Source organism: Agelaius phoeniceus, chromosome 2, assembly GCF_051311805.1.
Source record: "Agelaius phoeniceus isolate bAgePho1 chromosome 2, bAgePho1.hap1, whole genome shotgun sequence".
Taxonomy (NCBI): Eukaryota; Metazoa; Chordata; class Aves; order Passeriformes; family Icteridae; genus Agelaius; species Agelaius phoeniceus.
The window spans coordinates 72,053,483-72,079,039 of NC_135266.1; the positions used below are offsets into that span (position 1 = coordinate 72,053,483).

General features: G+C 41.9%; 1 protein-coding gene across 4 annotated transcripts in view; it reads left to right on the forward strand.

Annotated features, from left to right (window-relative positions):
- SPATA13 (spermatogenesis associated 13) overlaps positions 1-25,557 on the forward strand; it is a 146,114-nt gene that overhangs the window by 49,963 nt on the left and 70,594 nt on the right. Inside the window, exon 1 of one of the 4 annotated variants that reach the window (XM_077173864.1) lies at positions 23,769-24,229. The exons of 2 other annotated variants lie outside the window; for them this stretch is intronic. The gene's annotated coding sequence lies outside the window, so the exon portion shown is untranslated. Of the gene's footprint in view, positions 1-23,768; positions 24,230-25,557 lie in introns of those variants that run through there. One more of the 4 variants, XM_077173862.1, reaches the window with a different exon arrangement.

Below are 25,557 nucleotides of genomic sequence, written 5' to 3' on the forward strand. Positions count from 1 at the left end.
GGAGATTGGACTTGCAGGTGACTTGCTGACTGTGAGTGTGTATCTTCAATGAAAGGGAACTTCACTGGTTCTGCTTATGCTTCCCTGCCTGCCAGCAGCACTTCTGTTCTTGTTCTGCGGAGCTTTAACTCGCTGGAAGCGTGACTTACATTGTGTACATGTAATCTATGGAACTTCCTTGCTGATAAATGCCAGAGATAAGGAAGTGCCTTCTCTGCAGTCTGCACATGATGTGCTGCAGCACTGCCTGCTATGGCACTTCCCTAATGCCACCACAACATGGTTTCATAATAACAGATTATTTCTTGTGTATTTTCCTGAAATCAGATAAAAGCCACACATGTCCCTATCCATGTCAGACCCTGCTTTGTTGTCTCCATGTTAAATCATAGCTATGGTTTTGCCAGGTGAGGAGAACGCATACTGGAATCTCTAACTCAGTTGGGTTTGGTGTGCTGTGAGACCTGATTTGGGTTTGTACCTCTTAGTGTCCCACTAAATCATGGAACTTTAAACTGGCAGTGTTTCTGTCCTGAAAATCCAAACCAGACACTTTTAGAGTTACTGACTGGTATAAATTATGCTAGGCTGATCTCAGCACCTGATTCTGTGTTCATATAGGTCTTGCCTAGACATAGCCATATTTCATTTGCCCACACACCTGACTACACACAGTGTGACCTTTATTTACATTATTTATGGCTAGCCCCACAAATGATAAATTCTGGCTCTATCTCAGATATTCATCTGAGCAGTGAGCATCTAAAAACCAGCTCTGCAAGACAGCCAGCCATCTGGAACAAGAAAAATTCATTTCCAAGATGTAGAGACAAAGCAACCTCCATACATCCTTTCTGGAGTGCTGGCTCACAGCCAACAATAACTTTTCTATGTAATGTATTGTGAAATGTTTGTGGTTCTGTAGTGGTGTTTCCTTTTACTATTTTTCTCCTGGTTAGCTATCTCCTTGGTTGATGAGGATTTAGCCCACCTTTGTAGAACACGAATTATATGCAGTAAAAGGCTTATTTTGGTTGCTTATCCACTATTGTTTGTCTTTTTAAAAAGTGATTCCACTAGTGATCAATATTGGCTAATTCACTGTCTGAAACAAATATACAGAGTTGAGTGATTAAAATAGTAAATTAATCTATTGTTCAGAGCTATCTGAAGAAGTAGAACTACATCTAAGATTAATTTTATTCAGTATTTCTCTTAGTATATTTGCTTTTCTTTTTTCTGTAGAGACTTGAAATACTAGCACCAAATTGTCTGAAGCATTTATCTCTTGCCAATAAGACTATTGGTTCAGACCTAGTAAAACATGTTCAAGCTTTTCCAACACAAGCACTATGTACTTTATGAAGTCTAAATTAGGTTCTTTATGAAATCAGCACTGGTTATATAACCACTGTACAGTTTCATTAAATATAGATTATTATCAAGAACATTCTTTTTGGAGAATTTGCAGGCTCCTTTCCAAGGCGAGCAGACTAACTGGAAGGAAGGAAATAACTGTTGATTTTTCATATTTAAATGCAGTGCATTTCTGCTTGGGTCATGTTTCATTTGAATCTGTCTGTCTTCTGAGGATGTTGAGGAGGTACTCTGAGATAAGTTCATCTGAATATCCCCTAGATGGATTTCTGAGCAATTCTTTAGAAGACTGGAATTCTCTGATACATCTGATTATTTTATAGCTCTTCCTGTGCTTAAGGTTCTGGGTAACATTTGTACAGTCTGGTCTTGGGCATGTTCTTTGCAGTCCCAAAGCCTGATGACCTTCAAGGCCACACACAAACCCTGTGCACAAAGCCAGTAACTGTTTCTAGAAAACAACAAAGCAACCTTTTTTTTTACTCCAAATTACTCGCCAAATTTTTGTAGCTGACAATTCACACTGGATTTTAGGTTTTTTCTTTAGATTTGATTTTCTACAGCTAGATCCCTTGTGCCATTTTCCCGAGACAGCTGCTGCTGTTTTTAAGATGTTAGGAACATCAAAGTATCTCTCCCATCCTATTCTCCACTATCTTTCTTCCCTCTTCTTGCTGTGGAGCCAGGAAGTGCTCATCTCACTCCAGTACTTGGGGACTGTATGAATTTGCCTACTAGAAGACTATGTAGACTAATCTTGAAAAAGTAGATAATGGAGGTGATGTAAAGCTGGAATCCATGGAAAAAAATGTGCTATTTCCTCCTCCCTTAACTCAAACTAATTCAGCATTTAGTGGTTTTTGTAGAAATTAAATTTTCAAAATTTATTTATTTTAAATGTTTGCCATAAAATACTATCAGCAAATAATTTCTGGAAGTAAACAATATCATACTTTGGTATCAAACTTCCTGACACTGCATTTCAAGGCATGAATTCAGTAAAAAAGTGGTCCTTGAATATTTATGGTGCATAAGACATTAATGGTGTCTATAAAAAGAAGTTTACAGAGGGTGAAGGCATACTGGATTCTTTGGTGTATAAGCTGTGCATTACTGAGATGTTTTGCTTTTGCTAATAAGAGAAGATTCCCAGGTGATAGGAAATGCCATTTTGGTTAGGACTTTCACTTCTGCCAAGGTCCAGCATTAGAGCAATAACCAATTTTTCATATTGACCTTCCTGCCTTTAAAAGTCATCTTCTGCACAACAATGTGGTGACAGGAGTATTGCCATAGGCTGTTTGAATGATTCCCAGTTGACTTGGTTTTGTAGGCATCATAAATCTAAGTATGTCCCAACAAGGATGGGAGAGAACAAGGATAACAAGTGTTTACATCATTATGACATCACAATGTCACCAAAGTGCTCACCAACCTCAGCTTGAAATACATATGGGGAAAGGGGGAAGGGAGAGGGAAGACATCTAAGGGAAAAAAGGAGCTGCAACCTGTATTGTAACAGCTCACAGAGTAGCCAAAGGCAAAAAATAGTTATATTTAACATCTCAGAAATATTGGATTCAGTAGTTGTTCTCTATATAAACCTTCTGTTCATAAGTAAACGAGTTTTTATGGATATAGTAATGATCAAGTAGAAGCACTTAGTCTCAATACACTCCAGGTGCCATTTCACAGCAAACAGGTAAAACTATTTCTATTGTGTTGTATTAAACCTGTAACCCTCAAGGAATGGCAGCAGCAAGGTATCAGTTCCAGGAATATATAAGATTTTATCCATACAAGGAATTTTGTGGTTTTAGCACATACCAGCATGTCTCTGGTGTTTTTCAGAATGTGCAAAAGCTTTTGTTTTACTATAAGTAATTTACACTCCTTATGTTTAATGATGATATAGACCAATCTTCTCCAGGAATTGAGTTTGCAAGAGATGTCATTTAGAATTGGATGGAGAATTGCAAGGAAACAGAAGAGCTAATAATTATTCCTAGAAAAGACTTTTTACATGACTTTGGTGATATGAGGGTCTTTAGGCTGCTCTAATGTCAGCGAAAGGCAGTCTGGAAGCTGGAATAAGCTATGGTGCAAAAAATTCTTCCTGTTAATGACAGCTAAAGCCCCGTGTGTTTTCAAGTGCACAAATGCCAGGACTTCCATGAGATATGACTACCGCATTGTGTAAGAAGAATATAGTTTGAAATGAAAGAACAAATGAAAACTTCAGAGAAGAGGGAACATGTCAAAGAGCAAGAAGTGGAGGGGTCAGTGCATGGAGAACAAAGTGAGAGATTTCTCATGTGTGGGAAGAAAAGAGAGGACACTGGCCTTCTCATCTGTGCATTTGCACTGTAACCCTGACTTTCCCACGTTTGATCCTTTCTCCCTGTGCAAATTTGAATCTGTGGCAAGGTTATTAACAAACACGTCTCTTATTCAGTCATTCAGAACTTTTCTGTCATGTAGCATTACAGTGACACAAAATCGGCATAAAAAGAGGGAATCAAAGCAAAGGATGACGAATTCCATTACAAACTTCTTTGACTATATGAAGAACAGGATGCAGCTCAAACCCCCACAACTCATTCTAGGCTGGAGGTCACTTGAGCAGCATACAAGATTTTTAGTTTCCACCCAACTGAGGTTGTTTTCCTATGGGTACAAAAGGAAGCCCAAGAATCTGAAATTTTCTGGAAGTGAAAAGCTCTTATTGAATGAGAAACTACACTCTATCCAAAGGGATAATCTCCAAAAATTCTGTATGTAGGTGGGTGAACATTTCCACCCATCTCTCCAAAGCATATGAACAAATGTCTGAGGTTTAAGAGTTTGAATCTCAAACAGATGTTTGAAACTCCATTGTTGTTTGAGAATTCATTGATGTTTAAGACTCCCACTTCAAGTACTCATAATTTGCTCTATGTTAGGACAAGGGGGCTTTCACAAGTGTCATGATGAAATAATAATTTAACATTTTATCCAGTGTGTCACTGGAAGCAGACTTCTAATACTTAAACTAAGGCCTTGCAAAGCCTTAGAACTGGTGTATTTGTCTTTTGGTCTATAGTTCCTCTCTGACTGCTCACCATAAATTTTGTGAAGGGTGGAAGGGTTGTATTCAAGCCTATGATATCATTGTGTGTTCTTTGCTGGGTACACTGTGATATGTGCAGTTTGCTGACCTGGGATAGGGCTTATTTGGCAGAATGATTGCTCTTGTAGTCTGATGAATCTCTGATGTGCTTTCAGTTTCTGCAGCGCTAGATTACTTTGGGGATATTGTTGCTCAGAACTGAGCATCTGATCTTGCAAAGCAGAGGTATACCTCCAAGGAGATGCTGAGACAAAACATATTTTTGTGGCAGTCAAAGGCACATTTTGCATTTTTGCAAAGTATTTTTGTAATAAAATTACTATAGTAATAACATACTAGTTATTCTAGTTCTCTTGATTTTCTGAATTTTTTATTACTACAGACCTCCTGAGACAAGAGAAGGCTTGGTGTAAAGCAGTTTGTAGCTATTTTGTCTTGGGGAATCTCAGTATTTTCCACAGAGCAGAGCAAAGTCTACTTTAGGGAATATATGCCTGTTGAGAGTAGCATGGGTATCATTTCACCTTAATTACATCTAACCTGCAGTAAGTACAGACTTTTTCTTAAGAGTCAAACCAAATCCCACTTTTCTTTAGCTTTATTTCCTACAGCTTGGGTGGTGGTTTTTTTTTTGTTTGTTTGTTTTGTTTTGTTTTTTTGTGGGGTTTTTTTTTTGGTTGGTGGTGTTGTCGTTGTTGCTTTTGGGTGGTGGGTTTTTTTTGTTTTTTTGGGGGGGTTTTGTTTTTTGTTGTCATACATAGAAGTTGTTTCCATTGGAAAGTCATTTTTCTTTCCAGGTGGGAAAGGGAGCTGAGCTGACTTTCCCTACAGATCCCCAGTTGCTTGTCTCCTCTGGCAGCTGAAAGGCAGCAGAGCTCACAGAGGGGACAGTCAGGAAACTCATTGCAGTAATTGCTTTGGAATTGTATTGGTTTGGTGTAATATGAGATGCTCCCACAGCTGGCCTTTCCAAATTCTTTAGAAGTAGATCCTTGCTCCTCAGGGATCTGTAAACCGCGGAGGAAAACCACTGCTTAACTAATCGGATTATCAGCTAGCTCACTTGCATGTAATACATATCTAAACACTGCTTAATTTGGGATATTAATTACAGCCTGCACTGAAAGAATATGCATAAGTCTTTAATTACATGGAAAGATCTTCAAATTGGTGGCTGGAAATCTCATTTCAAGGGTTTAAGAAGCTGATAATTGCTTGTGATAACCATTTTACACTGTAAATAGGTTTTGGCAATATATTGGCAAAGTACTGACTAATCTGAGTTATGTTGCCAAATGCCACCCAGATGGAACCCAAAACAGCCTGCAAACTTGTAAATACAATATTTCCTCATGAAGCTTCAACATTGTCCCATTTGTTGTCTTACATATCTGACTGACTCTGAGCTCAGGCTAACAGGTTTTTTTCATTCTTAGCTGTCTTTATTATAACTTCTTGTGCAATGTAAAATGTGAATCCCTTTATGCTCTGGGCTGAACCAATGAGGAGCTGTGCACAGCAAGTTTGTTCATGGAATTAGTAGAGTATCTGTAATATATACAATGAAATTTATCTCTCAGTTGCTGGTTAAAAAATACCAAACTGTATTGCTTCCAGACTTGTGAATGTTCTCATTTCAATAGCATATTGGATGAATTCAGTACTAATTAGTGAAATTAATAAAAATTAATTATGAATCTGGTAATCAGTAAAAGATTCAAACCTCCTGTCATAGTCTACAAGTATAAGAAAAATTGCAATATTCACAGAATATAAACCTAGCTATTTTGTCTGCCTGCAGTTATCCAACCTTCACCAAATTAATACAATCATCAAATTAGTCCATCTAGAATATTTATAAATATTTCATTTTTTACTGTTGTACTTCCCTGTACTTCTCCAGGATGCAACAAACTTCTCTCAGCTGAGGAAAATCCAACAGTAAATATCACACAAATGACACGAAGATTTCTGTCTGATACCTAATATCTAGACAATGTGAAAGTCATAGCAAAAAGAAGTAAATAATATCCAATTTAAGCTACATGCATAATTTTCTGACATAAAAACCTTCTTAAATACAAAAATACTATTTAGTAAATCTAATTAGTAAAAATACATTTCTTGACATATCAGCCCAGCAACTATATAGAGAAACTCTTCTCTCAGTTCTGCTCTGGCCCAGCCCAGTCCCCTCTGTTTTGAATTCAGTAATAAACTAACAAATCTGCTATGTCTATTCTTGCTATAGGTGGGATTTTCAGGGCTACTTAGTTTTACCTTCCATTGAAGGTAATGGCAGTATTTCTCTTCTAATCGATTTAAATAAACCCAGGCCAGCATGGATTATCCTCAGAAATCTGACTGTGCTTGTTATTTGAAGAAGCCACACTTAACAATGAGAACTAGAAAGAACCCTATACAGACTAATTTGTTATTGCTTCCCTCTGTAATTTTTACTTTGACACTTGGCAGTAAAGAAATGCAAGCACTGCTAGAGCTGTAAAATAGTCCTAACTGGCTGTTTGACACCTGGCAGTGATAAACTCATAGAGTAATCTGTCTAATGGCTTCTTCAAAGCAGTGAGCTCCTGTGATTCTCAGGTAGCCTTGCTTGAGGCCAGGGGTGGCACACTCAGCAGAGGAGGTGGAATGGAAAGGGCCTCTAACAATGATCATAGACATTTTTCAGCTAATTCAAAATCTACAAAGAATTGATGTTGTCTCTGAGGCAAGAAACAACTGGTTTCAGTCTTGTCATTAATACAGTACCTTTTCAAAAAGCAGGAGACCTTAAATTGACTGGCCTACAAGTTCTACATTTACCTCTAAAGCTTTTATCAGTAATGCATGGTCATTTTAAAGTAGTCGACTTCACATTGTAAACCACTCTCTACTGGTATAGTTTGTACTTGCTGCCAGAAGGGAAAAAAAGAGGCCCCAGCTGAACTACAGCTTTGAAAAAGAAGCAATGCAAATTAGCCTGTGTTACAGTCTCACAATTAAATGGTTCCTGGTATCTGGTGTGGCTTCTGAGCACTTAATGTGAAGGCATCTGTCCTACGTTGTCTGCATAACATGGATACTCCCACAACATCTGGAACTCCTCGTTGAGAGTCTTCTGGGAAGCTTTCCTCCTGTAGGGACTGTATGAACAGGAGTATTCCTAAATAATCAGGAAAGCTAGAAATGACCTCTGGAACATGTGGAGGTCCATAACACAGCCTCCTGCTTGAAGCACCTCCCATGAAAGCAGGTTATTCAGTGCCTTGTCCTGTCAGCTTCTGAAATCTTCAAACATGGAGGTTCTGCCACCTCTGTGCAGCCCAAATCCTCATAAAAAAACCCTTTTTTCTCTATACTGAGTCAGAATTTCTTCTGTTACACATTATATCAATTTCTTTTGCTTCTGCTGTGCACATTTGAGAATAATCTGGCTCTGTCTTCTCTTCAGTCTCCCATAGGTAGTTAAGACAGTACTAATTATCCTTTGTAGCTGTACCACACAAAATAGAAAGGGAACCTCTTCAGAACTTCTCCCCAGTTCTGACATTGTATAGAAAAGACTGAAGACTTCAGAAACCTTGAGAAAAGGAAGAAAAAGTGGGGAACCTGGCTCTGGGATTCTTTTCCGTTACAAATTTTGCATGGAAAAATCATTGAGTAAAAATGTATCAGTGGTACTGTGAGCAGAGGCTTGGAAGCTGTAGAGTCATTAAGATGTGCAGCCAGACTTCTTCCTTTTGCTCTCTCTCTTTTCCTTTTGCTCTCTCATGAGTCTTTCCATCACTGCATCTCTCTGCAGTGGCCCTGCTAAGGGGAGAGAGGTAGCTAACCACCATAAGGACTCGTGGGTTGAAGTGTTTGCAAAAGAGCTTTGAAAAAAAGGAAGTCTAGTTAATTTTTCACAGACTGCTGTGTAATAAAAGTGTGTTATTAAGCATGTTGGTCATTAGACTGATGAAACAGTAAACTTGAAGGATTCTTCTGCTCTAGGCATACAAACTGAGGATGGCAGACAGCCCTGCTTAGCCTCATGGGTTTAGAAAACCAAAGGCAGCTAGATGTCTGCTAGACATCATAAAAAATAATTTCTTCCTAGAAATGTCTTTTTCTCCCAAGTGACAGGGAATATCAGATGTTACTGAAATGAAGCTCATGCCATGAGCAAGGGGGGCATTACTAGAAGGTGCAGATCACCATAAATTTGCAGAAAAAAACCACCCATGTTGCCTTTCTTAGGGGAAATGAAACAGCTAGAGAGGTAAGTGAAGAAGGAATAACATGGAGGAGGCCGTACAGAGGAGAGAGCAGCTCTAGGAGATGTAATGAGAAGGAGGCTATGATGGTGTGAAGAGAGAGGAGAGGCAGAAGGGGACTCACTGGTCTATGAAGGATGTACAGAGCTCCCTGGCTGTCCAGACATTTCTGCTTTGAGGTCTTTGACAGCTGTCCCTCCTGTCTGAAGACAAATCTTCCTTGCAGGCTGTGAGCATATCTGGAGGGCATAACCCCAGCTTCCAGTGTCCCCCAGTGGGCCCCTCTCCCTGCAGACTTCTTGGCTGTGTGGGGGCACCTTTGCCTGTGTCCATTTCTTTTCCTTGCTGTCTCCACAAGCTGCTACATTATGCACCTGTTTAGCACCTGTGACTCCATCAGATATCTGGTATCAGGTTTTTTCCATCCACTGTGTTTTGATAACAGCCTGCCTTCTGTGTGAAAAGGACAGGAGGTGTCTCTAGTTTTAGATGTTGCTCCCCACATTTGGGTGCTGCAGTGCTGGCAGCAGGAGGAATTTCTCCCCTTACAACTATTGTATCTCCAGCCAGCTAGACTTCAGACAGGGATATCTGGTTTGCCCAGAGATATCATTAAATGACTCCTTGTTTAACGCACACATGACTTAAGGTGATAGGATGGTTTGCTTCAAGATACAAAAATAACAATTGCTTTGAGCTGCCTGGAGGCACACACCTTTCCCAAACTACCATTTAAATCTTACCCAAGGAGGGAATTTAAAAACACCTGTCAGTGCGCTGCATTTTAAATTAATGCCTGTGAAACAAACACTTGGTACACAGAGCTCAGTACTTAACCCCTGATACAGACTCAATGACTCAATAAACCAGAAAACTGTTCTGAAGGCACAAGGAAAGAAGCTGATGGTCGATCCTAAATAAATGTAGTGACAGGCAAGATTTAGGCTAGTAAAAGTCTGTGCCACAGGTGTAAATGGGTAGTGTAAGTCTGTGCTACTGTCCAGTCTTCCATCCCTGCAGAAGGTGAAGAACTGAGCTTCACCAGGGCTGCAGTAGCCCCTAGTTAGCCCTGGAGAGCATCATGGTTGCTTTAGAGCTGGTCCTCTGAGTTCTTCAAATATTCCAGTGGTAAATCTCACACAGCTGTGTGTCATGCAGAGTCCATATCATCTGGATTCCTAGAATCCCAAAGAAAGATCTCAGCTGCCTATTCTGTACTGTCGAATGCCAAGGGGAACTCTCCGGGAAAATTGTAAGTGCACAAAGTCAGCCTGGAGAAATCAAACTTCATGAACTAAATATATATATTGTCTTGAAAAAAACAACTTTTCCTACAGACAAATGTGCACTTAATATGTTGGTTGTTTTTAGAATAGCTCATTTGACAATGCTGGATTTAATGATTTTTTCTTCTCCAAGCTTTTGACAGTTTACTGTAAGCTTTGAATTCTACCCCATAACCAGAAGATGTCTCAATAAAAGTCAGATAATTTCAGAAATAAAGATTCACTGAAGGGACAGAGAAGATTCACTCAAGAGAAAGAGTTAGCAGCAAAGATAGTGGTCCTTCAGAGACCCTCACATCAGGACATTTATCTCTTTCTCCTTCACTTCTGCACCATGGGTTTGTGTTTTTCACAGAGGGCCAGACTGCACTTGCTCTTTGCACTGGTGTACAGGGAGGTTTCCGTTCCACACCTATATAATCCCATTTCTGGTCAAGTAGGCATCCTTTGGAGTAGCAGTCCCAATCTCTTGGCATGTTTTTCCTCAAACAGTTTGCATAATGCATTTTACTATCACATTTTTTCTATTGTGCCTCTTATAGTGGCCTTACAGGACTATAAACCACCTCAGAGGATTTGCTGAATATAATGTGCTAACTGTGAGGCTCACATAATTGTCTCTGGTTTCTCACTGCTGAATCTGTGCATCTGTAGCTCCACTGCAGCCTCTCCTATCCTCTGCTCCTGTATGCAGGATGCAGATGATCTGTGGTCCAGCCACCTGCTCCCTCTTGGGTAAGAGGCAGCGAACAGCAGAGAAGCTGCTGAGCTCTGCCACACTTTGGGGTCTGCCCCTGAGCCAGGTGCCATGGTCAATGGGCTGCAACTTGAAGTCAAGCCACAGGCTCTAGGGTGCTCTGTGACCAGCCTCTCATGCTCCCATCTTCACAGCTTTAGCAGGGAGCTAATATTGCTGTGTTCTGAATTTCTTAGGCCATAATTATTTTTTTTCCACTCACTTGAGAAACATGGAAAGACAAACTGCATTGGTGAGGCTCATCAAGAGAGTAAGATACAAGTTTTACATTTTGTTTTCACTTGTATTATAGTAATTATGTAGTCCATGTCACACTGCAGTCTCAGAGGCAGTTCAGAAGACCTGAACTGCAGAGCTGTCTGTATTTGAAATATTCCTGGATGTGTAATAGACTATATCTCCTGAAACAAAATGCCAATCATATTGCTACCCATGCCTGCTACAAAAAGGCAAGCTTTTTGCAGGATGTTAATGTCTCATCCTGCACAGCTTGTTCTGAGGAGGGTTGGGGCACAGGACTGCAAAGCTCTCATTATTGTCTATTACCTAATGCTAAGCATGCAAGGGGGGAATCTGCTCCTCTGTAATCAAGACCAGATGACAAGCTGTCTGACCTGCAGATGTCTGAACAGTTTGCTCTCATTCCACAACATACCTTGCAGGCAGTTGTAATGATTTCCCCAGAAGTCTGCTGCTGCACTGTGTATAATAAGGTAACTTCACTCAATTTGGAATTAGACATTTAGAATATCATCCTTCCTGAGCAGGAGGAAGATCTTTGTTACTTTTGATATCCTGGCAAGAAGATCTTTGTTACTTTTGATATCTGAGCCACTATATCTAACCAAAATATCTTTAATTGATTACTTAATTTAAGTCATCTTCAATTCAGAGTAAGAAAGCCAGCTCTCTGTATGTTAGATTTCTACAATCCCTGTAGGACTTTGATGTTGTGTTTTTCTGTAGCCACATTCCCTCTGGAAATGTGGGATGTAATAAAAACTATTTTACGGAGAAGGAGAAGGAGAAGAACAAGGTATATTTATGTTTCCTCATATATCTTCACATCTAACAGATGCTGCAGTTCCATACTGAAGCAGTGTCTGAGAGCCACCGTGGTTTTGGAGTGTCACAAATAGCTGTGGTGTATTATCATTAGGTGTCAGTATTAAGTTGGATCATGATTTGCCAGTAGATGTGAGGAATGCAAGTATGGAAGTATTTTTGACTCTTGGCTATTAGGAAGAGGACATGTGTGGTTTATATCTATTCTGGCCCTGGAAGGGCTGTTCCTCATATGAATATTTTCTGCCTGGTTTGCTCAGCTGGGGCTCTTGGTCCCCTCTGGCAGCTCCCAGTTCACTTCTGGGACAGCTTGTTCTGCCTGAGATTTTACAGGTGTTCCCCAAAATTTGTGGCTCCAGGGGCTGAGAATAAGACAGACTGTATTACAGAGAGTGCCTTCACCCTTTCCTCAGAATTTCCTACATCAGTGGGAGTAATAAGACTGTAAAATCTAAAACAATCCACAAAGAACTGGATAATTAAAATAACCCAGTGTTATGGGACTGACTGGCTCAAGCCACAGCAGTCTGAGCAACAACCCTTTTTATACCTTCACCTGGCTCCAGGGCAAAGGAAAATACAAGGGAATGTCTTTCAGTCTTTCCCTTTAATCTTTTTCCAATTGTTGCTGGATTTTGCATGGGTTTCTTGGAGTGTTTGCTCAAGGTGACACAAGATGAGTGTCACATCCCTGGGGTGTAGGTGTGCAGTGTGCAATGGCCGGTTGCCCTTCAGCAGAGGAGGTGGAAATGTGAGTAGTGGGTCACTGCAGAAAGATGTCCACAGGCCAATGACCATATCAGCATGTCCTCTCAGTGTCACTGGGCTTAGAAGGGGCCTTTCCAAGACTGGCTGCCACTTTGAGGCAGCAGGGGTGTATTTGAGCTGCCACTGCTGGCATTATCTTTGCTTTCTAAGATAAAGAATTTGATTTAGTGGCACAGTCAAGTCTGATACTTCTCACAAGTGCTACATTCAATCATTATTTATTGCTATTGCTTATTATTTGTGAAAAGCTGGCTTTGTGCCCAGCATTTTGATGAATTCTGACTCCTGTCGTTATTGATTCTATAAGAAATATGACGAAATGGAAAGCAAGTTTTTTGTTAGTGAGGATTAAAAGATGCTGTGAAGCAAAGATGAAAGGATTGTTGTCACTCACATTTCCATTTAAAACATGAACTGTTTGTATTTATAATGGGATACCAAAGAACCATGCCATTAGTAACTATTAGGCAGGAAGATGCTATAGTGGCACATTTGCTTCAGCTTTGTTAACTTCTTTTGGATGAGAAAATAATGTGTAAATTTCCAGTGAAGCAGTAAATAACTATCTACACTTATTTTACTAATGCTAAAGTTAGTTTCTGCCTAGCTCCAGACTCTGGAGAAGGCTGCAAGGCAACTGTGGATTTTGATTCTGATCTCCCAGGTGATTTCCAGCTCAAAGCCCTCTCCTGAGTCAGTCATGGTCTTTCAGCATGTCACCATCTAGATGCAGGTTTTTCACCTTTAATCTCTTACAGCATAATTAGGCAGGCCTGGATTTATCAGAAATGCCAAAAAGTTGTTAATCCTTATTCAGCCTGCCCTCTGCCCTCTTCTGACTGCCATCCCAGTCAGGACTGAGGGCACAAGTGACACCCAGGCAGGAATGGATGTGATCCAAGAGTTCATGAGGAAGCCCAAAACCTTCCCTCATGTCCAAGGCAGTTTTGAGCAGCTCTTCTACCTCCAGAACCATAGTACAAAACCAGAGACCCAAAGACAAGTGAGGTGTTTCTCCTGACCCTATGGCCAGAGTGGCTCAGTGTGCTGTGGTTTGGAGTTCTGCTAAATTGCAAAGGAAAACTGGGATTCAGCTAATGGAGTCCCTGTTATGTCCAGGTCTCAAATGTGTTTCATCCCTTTCATAGCATCTACAGATTCAGGGCTGCATCTGACACTTCCTATTGACCTGGCTGCTTTTCCTTTGTCTTCTGTAGATTTTTAGGTTCTGCCTCATTACACATTAAAAGACCTATATCCTCCTTTCACTGACCCAGGCTTGACCTCATTTGTCCAGGGGCCCTCTCCCAGCATTTGGGGGATGGAAACCTGCATTTGGGAATTGCTTTCTCCCTGTGGCTGAGGGTGGCACTGGTGTTTGTGCCTGCATGAGGCAAGCCTTGTTTTTCTTCCCTATTACTTTCTCTCCAGCTTAGTTGACTGTGTGCTCCTGAAGACTTTGAGGATGCCTTTTGCATAGACGTGACTATATGCATGCATAAGAGAGGGAAAGAGGGCAAACACAGCTGTCCTCTGAGCCCCAAACACTCCCAGCTCACTGTGCAAATGGTGCCTGCAGCACTGATGGAGGCAGGGGGGAGAAGTGTGACTTCTGCTCCCAGCAAGTGTCCCTCCATCCACCTGCAACACTGCAGAGGGAACACACTAAGGAAAACATGAAGCAGGTTAGGATAGGTAGTAGGAACAAAGTTTCAGTGCTCTTTTCCTGTTATTTCCTAGGGAACTAACTGCTGCTGAAGTTCAGTTTCCAGAAAGGTAGCTGCGATTGCAAAAGTGTATTCCAATGTACATCACTGTGTTTCTGTCTTTTGTTGGTGTACATAACCAGAACTGAAACACACATCTGTGCACTGATGTAAAATAGTGGGAGACTTATATGAAATTATTTACAAAAGGAAATTACTCCATGACTGTCCTTTCTTTGAGCTATTTTCTGCTTTGACCAACTACACTGCCCTGTGAGTAAGGGTAGGTGAAGAAAAAGCACATTTCAAGAATGGGTTACTCTGTGCCTGAAGAATAGTTTGCATGGGTCTGAAAGGTAGGCGTTGTCAGAAATCCTTCATCCCACAGAAAAGCCTAAAGTTCCAATACAGCTCAGAGGACTGGAGTTTGTACAAACAGGAAGGATGCTGGCTGGCAAACTCTGCTTCTTTTTATTTTCTAGGTATAAGCAATGCCATGTTTTCTGAAATCAGCAAATATTAGCAAGAAATTCGGGCTATTTGTGTCCAAAGCAATAAAATATTATTTTTTAAATGGGCCATTTGGCCTAGTTCAAAAGAGGCAGAAGTATTTTCATTTTTAAAATAAATTATTTTTATTGTAGTAGTTAAATTAGAACCCATGGAGTTTCAGAGGGTGATAATTTGAACTATCCTTTTTAAAGCATCAGAGGAATCTTAAGCATATTTAATGTTTGCTATATATAACAGATCTGTGTGATTTTATCTGAGTCATCGCCCTCCTACTTGGATGGCTATTTGTTTACTTAAAACTAAAACACAAGTCTCTGGGGGAGCCATTGCCATAATCACACTTTGGGTGGTTTGATTAGTGCAGTCACTTCTCTGCGGCATCTGAACAGTGTAAATTCTTGTCCCCACTGGTAAACACCCCAGGGTGTGCCAAGAAAGCCAAAGTAAATGGCACTAAGTTGTGAGTTTTAAAAAATTTTCTTTCAAAAAAAAAGATGATGTTGTCCCTCTGACAGTAACATACTTCTCTATAAAACCAAGGTTTTCTGTGTAGCTTCCTGTGACTTTATAAAAAGTACACACTGAGCTCTTTGCCCTTCTACAAGTAGAGAAAATCATGTTTGTAGGAGGCTGAAGTCTTGTGTCAAGTGACATTTGGTTGTAGCACCAGTGTGATTATAATCTAACAGCCACTGTATTTGACTCACTGACAGCTAAACTTGTGGCCCAATGTGACGACTGTAGGAGCCATGACTGCTACTTAGCAAAACAGGGTGCGAATGCCGCGGGGGCCCTTGCAGCTCAGAGAACTATTCCAGCAAAAGTCTGGAGTGAGCTTTGTGAAGGCTAGGCTGAGCCGTGTTTTTGTGAGCAGGGATTAGCAGGCATTGTCAGCCACTCACAGAGGGGCAGAAGATAAAACCCTGATGGGATATGCTCCACAGATCACAGTGGCTTTGCTGACCTTAAGGAGTTACAGAGGGTGAATTTCCAGAGGACCAGAAGGACAGCAACCTTGTCTTCACACTGGTGATGTTACCAAACTTTGCAGGGGTCAACCCCTCTACTAAACTTTTATGATCTGTAAGAGGTTCTGCTTAACTTTCCTTAATAGACCAACATTTCTACAGCACTTGTCAACAAAGTAATTAAGTACCTCCACATAGGAGTAAATGTCTCTAAATAACACAGTCCATTTAATTTGATTTTGGACTTGCTGAATACACTCACACAGTGGGATGTCAGTACAGGTGCAAATGGTAAATACAACACCCACAGTGTGTCACCCATGTCAAAGTAAACATATTTCTGTTCTGAACAAGGAACCACTTTGTTCCCCATACCTGCTCCTGCCCTGAAATGCCAGCAGATGAGTTGTGGCCCTATTCTGGGCTATTTGGTCACAGATGTTGTCTTGCCTTGCCAGTCTCCAGGAGCAGACTGGTTGGGAAGCCAACTTCTCACCTCCAACTAAAAGCTGGGGCTGGAAAAGAAAACATGGCTATAACTCAATAATAGCCATCAGTGAACAAGATTATGTTCAGAATAATACTGTCCTGGCTACCAAAAAAAAAACCAACAACAACCCAAAAACCAAAGAAACACCCAAAACCACAAAAAACCAAAATTTCTCCTGACTTTCTTGGCATCCTGGCAGTGTAATGGCTGGATTGGATGGTGGCTGTACCTGCTGATGTACTGAAGTCATCAGTACTACACCCTGCTGATGTACTGAAGTCTTCCTGCAGTCCTGAGGTTCAAAGATTTCTCTGGGTAGTTCTAAACAACTCTTCTCCTTTGGTCCCAATAGGCTTGCAACCATCTGGGCTGCAGATCAGCTGTGCAAAAAGCTCTGTGTTTCTTGCCCTGGTGAACAGATAAGAGTAAAGGTCGATAAATTCAGATGAAGCAAGGAATAGTGAATTCCAAGGACTCTGCACTCTGTGCCATAGCTTCAGCTGCCAGACATTTAAACTCACAGGCTATGAGCAAGAGATGGCATGTAAAATATGACAGGTGGCCAAGTTTATTTAATATGTTGGCTTTTCCACTGCTCTTAGCACTGTTATCAGAACACTTAATTTAGTTACATGGAGCAACATGGAAAAACACTGGCGAACATAAAAGAAAAAGCTGCTTCCAGGTAGCTTCCAAATTAACTATTAGTCCCTTTGCATTGCTGGAAATCTAATAAGGCACTGATTACATATAGGAGTAATGAGTTTTAAAATATGCTCAGCTTCAGCTTTTACATACATATTGCTCAAAAAGCCTTGGGGCAGGAAATATGCAGTCATCTTGTCAGGATATCAGCACAGATACTACAAGGTCTTTTGAGCTGGCTCCTCAAAGGCTTTCTGTATATTCCCACATGGCAGCTGGGAAAGGGCCAACTCCGTGCTTGGGAGTCATTTTCCTCATTCTTTTGGGATGGGACCACTGTAGCAAGAATATGAGTTAATTAGCCCTCCAGAATGAGATAGTCCAGCTAACTGGAGATTCCAAGTCAGGTCATGTGGCAAGTCCTGGGGAGCATGACAGTAGCCACCAGCTGAGGTCCAGCAGGTTCTGAGAGGGTTTGCTGTCCTGACTAGTATTCCCAGGGGCCTGAGAAGCCAGGCTTATCCATGCCAAAGAGTGAGATTTGCTTTGTAGAAGAGAAGACTTATTTAAAGGGACTTAAATGGACAAATTAGATATGCTTCCCACAGCCACACACCACCCTTTCCTCCTGTGGTTGCTTGAACACTCAGTGCAGCATGACTAGAAAGTGCTGTAGCTGCCTAGAGCATGAAGGTGGATGATGGTCAGCTCCTTGTTCTCATGTTGGCTTGAAGCTGTATATAACCAGACTAGGAGCCTGGGAGCACCTCAGACTACAGCATCCTCTGCAGACACAGGCACAGCACAATTTGCTACTTTCACTGGAACTCTGGCTTTTAGAACCTTCGTGCCCTGCCTTCTGGCTATTGATTAGGTTGATTTCGGGCAAGAGTGAAATCCACCTTCTTCACCCATTCTTCCTCTCACGTCTCTTCACCGTGCATCTTTGCTGCTTGCCTTGTTGCCAGCTCTGGCACTGCTCCAATGACAGAATAAGAATAAGCCAATTCAATTCACAAGAATGGCAGAGAATTAAGTCAGGACAAGTAAATAGGGAGAGGAGGAATGTGGAAATGGAGATGGAGGGAAAGGGAAATTGGTGAGGACAGTAAAGGCCTTCTTTCCATGGCAGCCAGATTTTAACTTCATTCAATGGTCAGAGGTTACTGATGGAGTTGGTATCACAGCTTGGGCCACATGCAGATACATTACTCATTTAAAAAACAATATTCCAATATTGATTGATTGGTGCTGTGTCACAAGAAGGCTGTGCTTGGGAAAGCATACAGCTTCCAAGTCCTGCCTCTCTGAGCACTTCTCATCCAGAAGATTCATGGTTAGAAGAGGAAATCCAAAACTGTCAGTCAAGGCAGGATGCAGGTCTTTCAACTTGTGTCAGCTGAGCAAGAGATTTGAACACTAATGTTGGGAGACCTTTGAAAGGATTTTCGTTTTTAGAAGGCAAACTACCTCTTCAAAATGTCATGCCTTTCTGTAAGCAGACATTTAAAAAGTAATTTGAAATCACTCCCACAAGTGTTCAGCCCTGTTTGAAACACGACCAGCTACAACAACCTGCACAGCACAAAAGCCAGCAGGGAGGAGGCAGAATGTCCCCCTATAAGTATCTGCTACAAAATATAATACAAAAAGAAGTGACATTCCCCAAATCCTTCTGAAGAAAAGCCAGGGGTGACTGCACCAGCCTGCTATGGTATGCTGGCACTCATGCTGGTATTTGACACTCCCTGAATTTCCTTCCTCCTCTACGCAGTTGTATTTCATTAGCAGGCAAGTGCCAGCGGGAGGAGGAAGCTGATGTCAGCATCTGTACCTGGGCTGGAGTGGAGCTGGTGTAGGCTTGCAAGAAAAGCAGTCAAGAATCACCAAGGTAACTTGGTAAATCAGAAGGCAGGAGCTGAAATGAATGTAACAAGGCCCGATGAAAAGAGAGTAATTAATCTTCCACTGGTTTTCCCGATTTTTCTCCTACTGTCCTCTGGCAGTGCATCGAGGTACAAGTATTGCATCATCTGAATGGATGCCTTGGTGATTCAAAGCTCCCAGGTCCCTGAAGGGCAAAGGAGCTGCACAGCAGCTTTAAACAAATTAACACTTTCCTGGGACTTGTGCCTGTCTATGTCAAGAAAGAGCTTTTCCTTGAGAGGAGATGAAAGGTCCCCAGCATTGTGCAAACCATCCATCTATTCTCACCACAGCTTGTAAAGTATGTGCTGGGACAGATCTCAGGCTCAGCTAGGAAATAGCAATAACAGCTATTGTTCAGGGGAGGCTGCAGCTGATCCATGTTAAGATGTTAGTGTACACTGAGCCCTTCTTTCCCTTCTTTCCCATCACAATGCACTCCAGCCCAAGCATGGTCTGGGTTCCTGACTGCATGTTCTGAATGCTCCATCACCTGTATGAGCTGGCTCATTTCACAGGCTATAAAAACCAGGGAAAATAAAAAAAGCGTTTTCTGTCAGTTAAGTGAGCTGAACTGGTTCATCCAATTGTTCAGAGGAACAGTGGAGTTGGCATGAGGAGGGGGCAAAGACAACTGTCCAGGAGCAAGAGAGGAGACTTTGCCCTGTTTCAATGGTAATAAAGCATTAAGGCATGCACCTGGTGAAACCTTACCCTCTGATGCAGTGATATAATTGCTCATTTCGTCATTCCCTGGCACACTTCTGTGAAAATGATCTGTACTAGCCTCAGGGATTTTCACAGGAGTTTTTTTGTTTTCCAAATCATTTTGAGACTGAGGGGATACAAAAGGTGCCACCCTGTTGGCAGGTCTGAGGAGGCTGTAATCTTCATGGAAGTACGAGAGGGATAAAGAAATAACCTCTTAACCCTGTTAATCTGTGGCCTGGACAACATCTCTAGCTGTGTCCCAAGGGTACAGTCAGGCAGTATATCTGAACTGGGCTTAAAGATAACTGCTGCCAAAAAGTTCCAGGCAGCCTCTCTTCCTTTTCCACTTGTGTGCACTCTTACTATTTCCCTTGGAGCATCACTGATGTTCATCTTGAATCTGTGGTGAGCTGGTAAAGGAGATAGTACAGGGCAAAACAATCCCACAGGAAGAAAATGAGGATTTTTCTACTCATTGAGAGGGATAGATCAGGTATTGGTAAAGTCAGACCAACTCCAGCTCCAGCATAAAGAGGACAGCTGTTTCATCACCAGCTGCTGCTGTGAGTGGCACAGCATCATCATCAAGAGCTGTAGGCAGCAAACACACAGCACTTGCACCCCCATTTGAATACAGGATGCTTACCTCATCAGTCATGGTCTATTTGCTGTAGCTGATATATCCACAACTGTTGTATTTAGGGGCCACAATCAATAAAGATCAAAAATAAGAAATGCTAAGATACTTTCCAGAACACCATACTGAACAGAGGTATGTGCACAAAGTTTAGAAAGCTTGAGCAAGTGAAACAGCCACAAAATGAGCTCAGTTCATTGGCCTGCTTTGGGTAAGGGGCATCCCTTCAAAACCCAGGAATTTCAGCTTTAGCTTTTTAGAGTGGACCACAAACCTTCTTTGTTTCCTGCATGCATTTGTTCTGGGTTTTGCCTTTTCAGTTTGCCTCAGTATTTTGTGGCTTTTTGTGAGCTGTGTCTGCTGGACTGAGTAGGACCCCAAGGAAATAATTCTGTGAAACTCTATTTATGGCCAGAGCACCTAGGAGGTCAATCCTAAAATGGGAAAGAGTTCTCAGCCCCAGCTCTGACAATCTGCTAATCCCTCCAGACACTGTTGAAAGGATATTTGAGACTTCCATTGCTGGACATAAATCAGTATCACATTCTATAGCAGAGTTCATGCCTATAGAAAGTTTATGATTTGCACTGTGGGCTTTGTGGGTTCCTGTGCTTTCCTTGTACTGTTTTGTTACCTATGGCTAAGGCAGTACCCAAAACTCTCACCCCACCGTGCATCCCCCAGCAAATAGGTCTTAGGCACCCATTGCAATGTAAATAGATGCCGAATACGTGACCAGAATAATTAAGCTTTAAAATTCTAGCTGAAAATCCATTGTCACACAAAACGGACCATACAGATAAGAAAGAGGTAATGAGAACAGCCTTTTACTGTCTGCACTTAACCATAAATGCTGGCCAGAATTCAGGAAGGATTAGGTGTTTCTACAGGAACCAGAGCATTTGCAAACATAGCACTAAGCAGCTGCTAATGGCTGTGGGCCAGAGCCTATTTCTTGGGTTCATTCACTCTTTTCCTTTCTGGAACACCGTTACTAAAGGCCGTAGGAGTTTTCTGCCATCTCATCAGTGTAGAGGTTCATCTTCAATAGCAGGTCTAGTAAGTGTGCTTGTGCAACCTTCTGTTATCTTATGAAATATTGTGGATGATGTTGTCAAATTAATAAAATTCTTAGTTATCTATATGCGGTAAGACAATCTAATTATTATATAATTTTTAAGTAAACAGTGCAAGCAGGTTATTTTCACATTTTGGTTAAAAGTTTTCAGAAAAACAAAGCTAAACAGACTTAGCACAAACGATATTGAAAAATAATATAGAACATATGCGACTTCACACCCCACCCTTACTCCCAACTGATAGCTTATTTCATGGATCTGGGCTCAATTTACAAAAAGAAGAGTGACTTTAATACTTACAATTTTGCTAGCATTGGAATATTTGTTTGGTATTCACAATGTACAGAAATAAATCAGTTTAACTTCTTGTATATTTTATCGTTTTTTGCTAGATGATGATACATTATTCGAAGTTGAGTTTTTGAGTTGGTGAAAACTCTGATTTCCTATAGCCAGAGGTTTACAATCTGTAGGACAAGGAAAGAGTGTTATCCCATTTGACTGGGAGAGGTCAGGCACAAACAAGCTTAGATGGAAATTTAAAAATACAAATAACCTAGAGAAACAGGGGGCTGCTGTTCTGCTGCCCCACTGCACTGCCCACCCATCTGCCTGGACTGCATCCAGCAGTTGCACAACTGTAGCCAGCTCAGCTTAACAAGCTGATGAAATAGAAAATGATGGCTTTTGGGTCCATGGGTTTTCAACTGGATCAGCCCGCTGAACGGCTGCCTCAGTTGCCCCAGCACATTTGCAGTGCAAAGCAAACACAGACTGGCGGCAAGGGATGCACGGAAAAGATGAGGGTGACTCTCACCTTGAGCCTTGCTGCTCAGGTGCAGTGTCAGACTGAGCTCAACAGCTAGTCCAAAGAAGATCTGGCCAGAAGTGTAGCTCCTTCCCACCACCTTGGAGCCACCAGAAGTACAAACACTTTCAATAGTTCCATAGGTTTCATGAATGGAGCCAGAGTACAGGGTTAGTGGTCCACCCTTTTAGACCTGCTTTGAAATGTATTAAAAACTGTACTAAACCTTATCTACTGAAAATATTTTGTTGTCATATGCACAGTGAAATATACAGCAGAGCCAGAGCTTTACAACAGAGCTTTACAAACTTCATAATACCTACCAGTTTCTTAAAACATATACAACATTTAAAATAGCACCTATATAGTTGTATGGGGTCAATATATGAGCTGGTGATAATTTGAGACATATGTACTGGTGCTGGGACTATATTTCAGACTCTATCCTTAAAAAAATGTAATGAAATGTCATCAAAGGGTGTGACTTCCAAAGCTATGAATGCACATTAAAGCTTCTCCTTTCTTTCCTCTTTTCTTTTCTCATTTAAATGACAGCTCTGGAAATGATTCTCAGCTATTGCCCGTAAAAAGATGTGGATTAAGAATTTACCTGATTTTTTTGTTTCGTTTTGTTTATGTTTAGTTTGTGTTGTTTTGTTTTTGGAGGGGAGGGGAGAAGAAGAAGATGAGCATGATGTGAAGAAAATGAAGTTGCCTGGGTATTGAGAGGAAGGTTATGGTCAATTGTAATGAATTTCAAGGCTGGAGGAAAATGCTAGATCTCTCACTCTATGTGCTCTGCTGCTTTCGAGCTTAAGCATACATTTAACCCGGATCAGAGAGAAAGTTGTCTGTAGTAAATAACACACAATTAGACCCTGAAAGAAATTTGTAAATCAAGTAGTTTTTAAGGCAACATTGAGTTAAAACACAGAAACGTTGCTTGTAAGACTCTTTTCAACTCGAAATACCAAGGTTCGGGTTTTGTTATTTTACCCCCCACCCCCACCCTTTTGCAACTGGGGTCAAAAAAGCCCTGCAGGGTAGCATGGTTTGGACAAGCCTGCCAGGCTGCTCCCTAAATTACCAGTAAAAGGGCTGGAAATCTGCATGCAGGTCTGTGTAGGGTGGCAGCAGTTTGGATGAGGGGTTGCATTAAAACCCATTAAACCCCACGTGATCCCTGCAGCACAATTCTCTTTTATCTTTCTTCTCTCCACTGCCCGGAGACTAAAGAGCTCATCTCCATAGGGCTCATCTCCATAGAATTGGGAAAGCAAAGTCTTCCACAGGCTTCACTTGTTTCTGACCCTTTGCTCTTTCTCACAGTATCTGCTGTAGTTTTACAAATTTAGTTGGGAACTTTTAAAATATTCTAATCATCTTTGAAGAAATCAGATAAATATATGTGAATAAGTTAGGGGGAAAATACAAAACATTTTGTGACCTCCTGAAAAGTTCCTAAAATTTTGCTTCACTTAGGTATTAGAAATGGGCTGTTTATCTGAATAATGATTTTTTTCCCCCTTTTACTTGGTATTACATTTCCTTCAAAGACTCGTGGAAGTCCTTAATGTTATCTGCTGTAATGAAGCAACCCCTTGGTCTGGGTGGGAAATCTAGAGTATAAACGTCCAGTCTCTATTTCTTCCTTGGACAAATAAAACCACACAAACCAGCACGTTGCACTGGATAAATCTTTTACATAATGAATTGTTTTATGCAGAGGGCTTCTGAAGGGGGCAAAAACTTAAATGTGGTTACTATGTCAACAAACGACGGGATTTAGTCATTTTTCTCAAGGACTTAGGTCTACAGAAGACTGGGGGAGAATTTATGGAGCGTGTTGTGCTGACACCCTCCCAGCTGTTCCTGCCCCCGAGCGGAGCAGGCAGGAGAACGGCTCCGGGGGCGGCGGCGCCTTCGGGACCCCCGGGCGCTTGGAGGGCTGGGAATCCTCACGGAGGGAAAGCCGGCTGCTCGCAAGCAGGGGCGGTTCGGGGAGAACGAGAGCGCCCCTGCTTTTCTTCCCGCTGAGCGGAGATCCTTACGTGATTTTTGGGAAAGCTTTGCTCATGCAAGCGTCTGCTGCGCTTTCTGAGGAGTCGGCAGAACGGTAGGGCAGGTATTTTCTTTCACGAGTTTCCTTTCGTGCTCTTTCCCTGCTCGCTTGTCAAGTTACGAGCGTCCACCAGGCATCCCGCTCCTCCGAGCGTGACCGCCGCTGCCGTGTCCCGGGAATGGCTCTGGGAACACCCAGGGGGGAGCGGGGCTCTGCGGGCTGCCAGGCGCGCCCCTCGGAGCTGCCGTGTCCCGGCAATGGCTCTGGGAACACCCAGGGGGGAGCGGGGCTCTGCGGGCTGCCAGGCGCGCCCCTCGGAGCCGAGCCTCGGCCGAGCCGTGGGGCTGTGCGGCTCTGGGGTCCCCTGGGACTGCGGCCCGAGCAGAAGTCTGAAATCTAGTCCACTCTCGAGTGATGCTATCCCCAGTTTGGGGTTATTTGGGGGTCGTGAGCACTTGTGTTTTTTGTTATTGCATGCATCAGGTCTTGTATGTCCGTGTGGTCATTCCTGTTCATGTCTGATCTCTCAATATTAGAAATTAGTTAGGATGCCTGAGAATAGTATAAGCTGCTGAGGGGATTCAAGTGTTGTCCAGGACATGAGGAGATGTGCTGGAATCTGCATATGTGTAGCTGGAGTTGTTTTGTGCAGATGCTCTACATCCTTCTCCTGTAGAGCTGCCCATGGCTCATACCTCCTTTTCCAGCACAGATCTCTGGCAATTCCCCCACCTTATCCTTATGTATCACAGCTAGTCTCATTTGGATATTTAGCTCATGGGATTTTGAAATTCATCACACAAGCACATTTTTTACTGTGAAAGTGAAGCCAGTGTGTAGCATTTTCTGCTTTCTTTACACCCACAACCTCAGAGTCTTAAAAAGCTTCTGCCTCCTCAACTCTCTGAAACAGAAAATAGGGCCTCATGTAACAGACCAAAGAATAACAGTGCTCTCAGTGCTCCTGTAGGAAAAGAACAGCTGTGTGGAAAGATCAATAAACACTACCAGTTGCTTCAAAAGTCGTAAAATGGAAAGACTCCACAAAATAAAACGTGTGGCAGGAGACCCTGGTTCCAGACACTGCAGGAGAACTCCTGGGAAATGGAATAATTAGTGGGAATCAGACTTGTTTTCTTTCAGTGGTTCCATGCATAAAAATATTTGGTTTAGGAGATGAAATCACAGTGGCAGGAAGAAATACCTGTGTGAAATGAAAGCTTGTTTATGCTTAATGCACTGGAGAAATGGTTAATGAATGGTTTATGTCAGTGAAAATAAAACACTCACAATGTTGCCAAGGCCACAGACCTCAGGTGAGCTGTGTATATGCTGGCTGGTCCTGTGAGCTGAAAGTGTCTGGGGTTGCTTTGTTTTTTTTCACTCTTTAA